General features: G+C 39.3%; 1 protein-coding gene across 1 annotated transcript in view; it reads right to left on the bottom strand.

Moving 5' to 3' along the window:
* LOC126980831 (nephrin-like) overlaps positions 1–3,114 on the bottom strand; it is a 211,982-nt gene extending 208,868 nt beyond the window's left edge. The window contains exon 1 of the mRNA XM_050831109.1: positions 3,082–3,114. The gene's annotated coding sequence lies outside the window, so the exon portion shown is untranslated. The remainder of the gene's footprint in view (positions 1–3,081) is intronic.
* Positions 3,115–8,826: the final 5,712 nt, after the last annotated feature.

The following is an 8,826-nucleotide window of genomic DNA, read 5'->3' on the forward strand; positions in this document are numbered from 1 at the left end:
GTCTGACGAAAGAAAAGAAAAAAAAGAGGAAAAAAAAGAAAAATAGGCAAGAAATCAGGAAAAACAGGAAAATAGGAAGATAAAAGAAAACTAGGAAAAACAAATAAAAAAGAAAAAAAGAAAAATAGGAAAAAATTAAAAAATAGGAAAAATGGGGAGAGAGAGAGAGAGAGAGAGAGAGAGAGAGAGAGAGAGAGAGAGAGAGAGAGAGAGAGAGAGAGAGAGAGAGAGAGAGAGAGAGAGAGACACGTGACGGAGATAAATAAGAAAAAGAGAAAAGAAAGAAAAAAAAAGAATATAAAACTGGAAAGATAAATGAAAAAAAAAGAAAAGTTATGGAAGTTGAGAAAAAAGAAAGGCGGGAAATGTCCATCACGGAGGAGGAAAAAGAAGGTCAAGAAATATTAAAGTGACTGATTGGTATTATATATTCTTCCTTCCATTCTTCTTTGTGGATAATTACAGTCGTTATTTTCAATGGCGCGCGCCTCTCAGGATAATCTTTCATATGCGCGATTCTTATTTTCTTTATTCTTACGAGTTCAGTTATTTAATTATTTCTGGTATTAATTCAGCTTTGTGTGAAGGTTTGTGTGTCTCTCTGTCTGTATGTCTGTCGTTCTGTCTGTTCTACTCTCTGGTGTCTGTCTGATGCCCACCTGTCTGTCTTTCTGTTTGTGTCTGTCTGCTGGTTTGTCTGTCTTGCTGTCTATTTTACTCTCTGGTGTCTGTCTGATGCCCACCTGTCTGTCTTTCTGTTTGTGTCTGTCTGCTGGTTTGTCTGTCTTGCTGTCTATTTTACTCTCTGGTGTCTGTCTGATGCCCACCTGTCTGTCTGTCTTTTTTTTTTTTTTACGTCTACGCCTATAGCGCCGGTTTGCTTGGTTGAGGGGCCTGGATGGTGTTCGGCCCCACCCCGTCACGGCGCAGGCAAGTGTTTATAGTGGCGCCATCTTCTGTCTGAACGTGTCTGTCTGTTGGTTTGTCTTTCTTATTTTCTATTTCCCTTCCTCTATCTTTCTTTCCCTCTTCCGTTATCTATCCTTATATCCGTCTATTTGTATATTTATTTCTTAATCTCTCTGACGAAAGGATTAGGTAAGCTATTTCCTTATCAGAGAACAACGATAACATAAATACCAAAGTATATTTAACAAAGCAAATTTACTAGTCAAATAATCACAGGTACCTTTCCAATCACCGCAATTTCATTATAAACAGGAAATAATATCGTAATGTAGAGGTCGAAGGAAATCTCATAATATCCTTCAATCTTCATGACGTAAGTTAGAACTAGAGATAAACGTACATCATGTTAGGTAATATACAGGACGTCGGAGAGCGAGGGAAGGCGAGAGAAAGGTGAAGGTGAAGGGGAGAGTTCAGGTGTAGGGTTGAGGGTGTCAGATGGAAAGGATATTACGCTGGAGAGAAATGGATCTACACTATAACAAACATTTGATATGGATAGATAGATAGATAGATAGATAGATAGACTGAGATTGATATATAGAGATAGAGAAAGGCGTTAGAGATACTAAGAACAAAACAGCAAAAATAAATTAAAATTGTTAAACGAAAATAGGAAGGGAGCGAAAGAAAAGAAATGAAGTACCGATGAGAGAGAGAGAGAGAGAGAGAGAGAGAGAGAGAGAGAGAGAGAGAGAGAGAGAGAGAGAGAGAGAGAGAGAGAGAGAGAGAGAGAGAGAGAGAGAGAGAGAGAGAGAGAGAGAGAGAGAGAGAGAGAGAGAGAGAGAGAGAGAGAAATTGAAGACACTTGGATTTCCTCTCAAACTCATCGTCTTCCAATCTCGTTACGGTGTTATCTTACCTCCGCCTCCTCCTCCTCCTCCTCCTCTTCCTCCTCCTCCTCCTCCTTCTGCACCTCCGGCTTCTCTTCTCCCTCAATAATAGGAAAGGCTCTAAACCACGTACGCTTCTCTCTCTCTCTCTCTCTCTCTCACCTCCGCCTCATTATTCCCACGATTATTATCATAACCAAGAGTAAACAGAGAAGTGAGAGCGAGCACTTAATTATCCTAAAATATATATACCTAATTAGTTGCGGGGATATGCAAATTACAGGTATGTGGGCAGGTGGTGGTGGTGGTGGTGGTGGTGATGATGATGGTGGTGGTCTTATCATAATGTGTTTTTCTTTCATATATATTCAACACAGAGACAAAAACATCTTAAGACACGGAACATCAAGAGGAACATCCAACATACGAGTATTAAGAAGATCTGGAAAAAAAAGGAAATCATAATAACTCTAAAATAACGAAAGAAGTACAAGGTAACCGAAGTAAAGGGAACAACGACGATGATTACAGAAACATTTTTTTTTCATACAGGTAAAGTAGAATAGTAGTAGTAGTAGTAATAGTAGTAGTAGTAGTAGTAGTAGTAGTAGTGGTGGTAGTAGTAGTAGTAGAACTTGTGCATTAGTAACAAATTTAGTAGTAGTAACACTGACAACATTAATATTAGTAGTAATAGTAACAGTGGGAGCAATAATACAAGCAATCAGAAATAATAAGTAGAAGTAGTTAGCAGAAGAATAAAGTAACAGAAGCAGTAAGCAGAAGCATAAAATAATAAAAAAAAAAAATAGTAGAAGCAGAAGTAGTACAAGCAGCAGAATTAGCATCAACACCACTTAAGTATGCAGGAACGGTGGTTACTGCGATCGACTGTGTGTGTGTGTGTGTGTGTGTGTGTGTCGCTTGACGGAACACTGCACAAACACGGAAGCATTATGAACACGAGAGAGAGAGAGAGAGAGAGAGAGAGAGAGAGAGAGAGAGAGAGAGAGAGAGAGAGAGAGAGAGAGAGAGAGAGAGAGAGAGAGAGAGAGAGAGAGAGAGAGAGAGAGAGAGAGAGAGAGACTACTACTACTACTACTACTACTACTACTACTACTACTATTACTACCACTACTACCATCACTATTACCACCACTACTACTACTACAATTCCTACAAATACGATTTCAACTCCAAAACTACAATAACAACAAAAACAAGAATGCCTACAATAACAATAATAATAATAATAATAATAATAATAATAAATACTCACAAACTTAGATGTAATTTTTTTCGGGTCTAACCTGAAACAGAAGAAAACAGTAACATTAATAAAAATAAAAGCAATAGTAATAATAATAATAATAATAATAATAATAATAATAATAATAATAATAATAATAATAATAATAATAATGATTCCCCCTTTACAATAAGCGGACACGAGGTATTAAAGTCCAGTAATTTGTCCCGGCAGACCCACAGATGTATTATTGCCTCTCAGCTTCACCGCCGCCGCCACCACCGCCTCCGCCGCCACCACTGCCGCCGCCACCACCACCACCGCCACCGCCGCCGCCAGCAATTTCCGCCTCTCTCGTCCTCATTATAATCATATGGTAATTAGCGTTAAAAACCACTACCACCGCCGCCGCCACCGTAAACTGACACCACCACCACCACCACCGCCACTACCACTACCACCGCTACCACCACCGCTACCACCACCACCACCATCACCACCTCCAGCATTTTTATCACCAACAACACCGCTCTCAGTTTCAATTATTCATACATACGCATACAGATACATACATACATACATACATAGTTAGAAGCAGAGAAAGATACAAACATGAATTCATACATAGACACAAGCATACATACACACATATAGTTTCGATGTTCCTCGGCGCAATGTACACGCAAAGAATAAAGAAGTAAAATATAATATTAAAATCGTATAAATAAATAAAAAGAACGCAAATACACAGAACACGAATCTACGTCATGTTTTCGACTTTTACCAAAAAAAAAAATAATAATAAAACCGACTCACTCATTAATGAAGGAATAAAAATAGAAATACTGCTCCGATACACACACACACACACACACACACACACACACACACACACACACACACACACACACACAGCACTGACCACAGCCAATCCCCCCATCCTCCCCCCTGCCATACACACACACACACACACACTCACACACACACATACATAAAAAATGAGCACAATAAAGAAATAAGAAGCCATTAATAACCTAAGAGGCCCTTCGCATGTATATACCTCCCAAAGCGTGCCGCCATGGAGGGGGGTCGATGGCGGGAGGAGGTCAATGAAGAAATACAATGGCAAACCTATTATTTCGACGGGTGGCGGGGGGGAGGGGAGAGAGAGAGAGAGAGAGAGAGAGAGAGAGAGAGAGAGAGAGAGAGAGAGAGAGAGAGAGAGAGAGAGAGAGAGAGAGAGAGAGAGAGAGAGAGAGAGAAGCATGACTAACCAAGCAGGACATCGAGCGAGAAGCAAGTAAGAGGAAGAGAATGAATATTAGGATCAAATATGGAGAAGAGCAAACACGAACAAGCAAGCAAGCAAAAATATAGCAAGATAGAAAGCAAGGGTAAGGAAGACAGATTAAGGAAGCAAGGAAATGTAAGTAAATATAGGGAGGGAGAAGAAAAACATGGCAAGAAAATGTATAAGAAAGAAAATATGAAGAGTAAACACGAACAAGCAGGCAAGCAAAAAGATAGCAAGATAAGAGGCAAATATTAGGAAGACAGATTAAGGAAGCAAAGAAATGTAAGTAATAATAGGGAGTGAGAATAAAACATGGGAAGAAAATGTATAAGAAAATATGAAGAGTAAACACGAACAAGCAGGCAAGCAAAAAGATAGCAAGATAGAAAGCAAGGGTAAGGAAGACAGATTAAGGAAGCAAGGAAATGAAAGTAAAATGGAAAGAGAAAATAAAACATAACAAGAAAATGCGTATAAGAAAAAAATAAGGAAGAGCAAACACGAACAAGTAACAAAACGGAAAGATAGCAAAGATAGGAAGCAAAAGATTGAAAATAAGCAAAAAATTGGAAGAGAAAAAAAATCATGAGCAAGCAAACATTTGGAAAGTCAAGAAACAAGATAGTAAAGGTCAACGAACAACAAGCAAATATGAAAAGAAAACAAGATATCTAGAAGGAGAGGCAAACAAACACAAGCCGGCGAGAATAGCGAATTAGTGAGAATAGCGCAAACACGGTATTAAAGAAGAGCAGGTACGTTTCAGGTAAGCAGACCAGAGAGTACTTACGCACGTTGTTATGGGTAATATTCATGCGACATGCCTTACCCTCAGATAGCATCGCACTCCCCCCCACAAAACAACATCAACACGAGCTTAGGAATGAGAATAGATATGGAACGATTCAGGAGTAGAAAAAGCTGGAAGTACTTAAAGAAACATGGGAGGATTTAACCGTAGAAAAAACTTGAAGTATAAAAAGAATATTAGACGATTTAGGAGCAAAAAAAAAACGATAATATGAGAAGAAACGTAGACGGATTTAGAGGTAGAAGAAGCGTTAAGTATATAAATGAAATATGGAAGGATTTAGGAGCAGGCAAAACATTAAGGCATAAAAAGATATATATAAAGACTTGGGAGTAGAAAATCGTAAAGTATATAGAAAAAATATGGAACGATTTAGGCGTAGAAGCAAAAAATATCAAAGAGAAATATAGAGGAATTTATAAGTAGCAAGAGCGATACAATACTTTGCAACATTGAAGGTCACCGAGAGAGATTTATGTAGGATATGTTTGCCTGCGTTCTAAAGTAAATAAATTAAATAAGTCAGGAGATTAGCAAATACATAAATAAGGGGAAGCATTAAGAAAAGGATATGAAGGAGTTTAAGAGTATAAAAAATAAGGAAAATTATGAAAGTCGTAGCAACAAAGAAGATGGACATGATTACTTATTTTTGGTATCAGGAAATAAATAATTGGAAAAAAATATAAAAAAGGAAAAAAAAATACAAAAAATAAAGAAAAGAAAGAAAAGATTAAACAAAGAAGGGTCAATATATCACGCATACTTTTTTGTACATACCTACACACACACACACACACACACACACACACACACACACACACACACACAAAACCCACCCACCCCACCAAACACACATATACCCTTCCCCCCACCCCCACCCACCCACACACACACACTCAAGACAAAGAAGAAAAAAAAACGAAGCATAATAAGGAATATGAAAATGGGGGGAGGGGGGGGGAGGGGGGGAGGTTATGAGCATACAAAAACAGCATAAGAGGAACTTCTGATGGGAGCCGAAGTCGCAACAAAGAAAAAAATGAATAATATTAAACTTTTTTTTGTGTGAGGTTAAAGTCCGTTCAGGCAGCAAGAACGATGAGGAAGAGGAAGAGAAGAGAAGAAGAAGGAGGAAGAGGTTAGGGAGAAGTAGGAACATAAAAAGACCTATTCAGCGGGAGGAGAAGAACAGACAGGCAGAGGGAAGTGAACAGCGAGAAGAAGAGGAAAAGAAGATGAAAAAGCGAAAGACAAGCAAGCGAAGAACAAGATAGGAATAGAAAGAGAAAGAGAAGGAGGAAAATCAGAGAGGTACAGCTTAAGATAAAAAAAAACAGAAGCATAAAACAAGATAAACAAAAAGAATAAAAGAGGAAACAAGAAGAAAAACACAGGTAACAAGTGAAAGATAAAGAGGAGGAGAAAGAAGAGGAGGAGGAGGAGAAGGAGGGAGACAAAGAGGGAGAGCAGCAGAGGGAATTTCAGATCACAAGAAAACAAAAGCAGAAAAAAAGAAGATAAAGAAAATAAAATAAACAGAAAAGATAAACAAGTGGAATGGTGTTAAAGGTCACAATGTAACAAGATCAGAACGTAAGAGAAGGAGAAGGGAAGGGAGAGGGGGCGAAGGGGAACCAGAAGGTGTTTTGGAGCGGATGTTAAGGATATTTAAGGTTAAAGTTAAAAAAAACAAAGTTAAAGAAAAGAAAGAAAACAGAAAAATAAGCAAGAGGAAAGGTGTTAAGGGACGCACTGTAACAAGATCAAAGTAAGAGGAGGTGAAGGGAAGGGAGAGAGAGGGAAGGGGAAGCAGTAAGTGTTTTGAAAAGCAGATGTTAAGCAGAAAAAAGAGGAAGGGCAAAAAACTTCACTATAAGCAGGCAAGATCTAGAGGTAGGAGGAAGAGAGAGAGCAGGAGAGAAAGCAGATATTTAAGAGAGAAGATAAAACAGATAAAGAGCAGGAAAGGGCAGTGAAAAAAGCAGGTAGAATCGTATTAAAGTCCACACTATAAGCAGGCAAGATCAAGAGCAGGAGCAGGAAGAGGAGGAGGAGGAAGGAGAGCAGCAGGAGGTGTTTAGAAGCGGAATTTAAGCAGAGAAAAAAAATTGGGAAGGAAAAAAACTAGAGAAATCGTATTAAGGTCCGCACCATAAGCAGGCAAGATCAACAGCAGGAGGAGGAGGAGGAAGAGGAGGAGGAGGAGGAGGAGCAGAAGGTGTTTAGGAGCGGAGTTTAAGCAGAAAAGAAGTATGGATTATGTTAAGAGTATTTGCCTCCACCGACCTCCTTTACGCCGCAATGTTGGCCCCGAGGAGAAGAGGAGGAGGAGGAGGAGGAGGAGGTGCAAATATTTTTAAAAGGAGGATGAAGAAGAGGAAGAAGAGTGGGTGGAAGAGGATGACAAAGACGGGGACTAAAATGAAGAGAATGAAAAGCTGAATAAAAGAAAGAGGAAGAAGAGGAGAAAGAGGAAGAGGAAGAGGAAGACGAAGCAAGAACTGAGACGAAGACGAAGAAAAGAGGAGGAGGAGGAGGATGAGAAAGGGGTAAAAAAAGAAGTAGGAGGAGGAGGAGGAAGAAGAGGAGGAGGAAGGTGCAAATATTTTTAAAAGGAGCGTGAAGAAGAGGAGGAGGAGGAGAAGGAGGAGGAGGAGAAGAGCAAGGTCAGGAAGAGGAGGAAAACAAAAGGCGAAAAAGGAAAATAGATAAATAAGAGGAAAAAAAACAAGGAAAAAAATAAAGAGGACGAGAAAACAAGAGGAGGTGCACATATCATTAAGAGGAAGAGGAGGAAGACTAAGAGGAAGAGGAAGAGGAGGAGGGAAAGACAAGGAGGTGAACGAAGAAAACAAAAAAACAAAGCAGATGAAAATGGGGAAAAAAGAAAAAGGAGAAAGAAAAGAAGGAAGAATAGGAAGAGAAAAAGATAGAGGAGAAATAAAAGAAAATCCAGAAAAAGAAGGAAAAGAAAAAGGAAAAGGAGAAGAAAAAGAAAAAAAGTTAATTTCTACATATATACAAAAAATGAAAAGGGTATTCCGCTCCATATATATATAAGATTACCGTAGTAGTTCCTTCAATAACATACGCATTAACCTAAAACAACAACAAAGAAAACAACAGAACAATTAGACAAAAAAAATTCCACACGAGAAAACTCAAAAAGGTGGAGGAAGGAAATTAAAAGAGAGCAAGGTAAGAGGAGGAGGAGGAGGAGGAGGAGGTGAAGCAGAAGTTGAGAGGAAGAATTACTCTAGTGGGAGAGAGGAAGGAAGGAAGGAAGGAAGAGGAGGAGGAGGAGGAGGAGGAGGAGGAGGAGGTGAGGGTCAGGATAAGGATGAATCATGTAGAAGGAGGCAGGAAAGAGGAGGAGGAGGAGGAGGAGGAGGAGGAGGAGGAGGAGGAGGAGGAGGAGGAGGAGGAGGAGGAGGAAATAAAAAAGAAATCTAGGAGGAGGAGGAGGAGGAGGAGGAAGAGAAGGAAGCGAAAAAGAAAGAAGAGGAATAGGAGAAAATGAGGGAGGAAATAAGGAAGGAAAGAAAAGGAGGAAGGAAAATAAAGAAGGAAAAAAGAACAAAAGAAAGATGATATTGAAGAAGAGGAGGAGGAGCAGAAGGAAGCAGAGAAAGAGGAAGAGAAAGAAGATGAGTAGGAGAAAATGAAG

The sequence above is a fragment of the Eriocheir sinensis genome, chromosome 45 (genome assembly GCF_024679095.1).
Source record: "Eriocheir sinensis breed Jianghai 21 chromosome 45, ASM2467909v1, whole genome shotgun sequence".
Taxonomy (NCBI): domain Eukaryota; kingdom Metazoa; phylum Arthropoda; class Malacostraca; order Decapoda; family Varunidae; genus Eriocheir; species Eriocheir sinensis.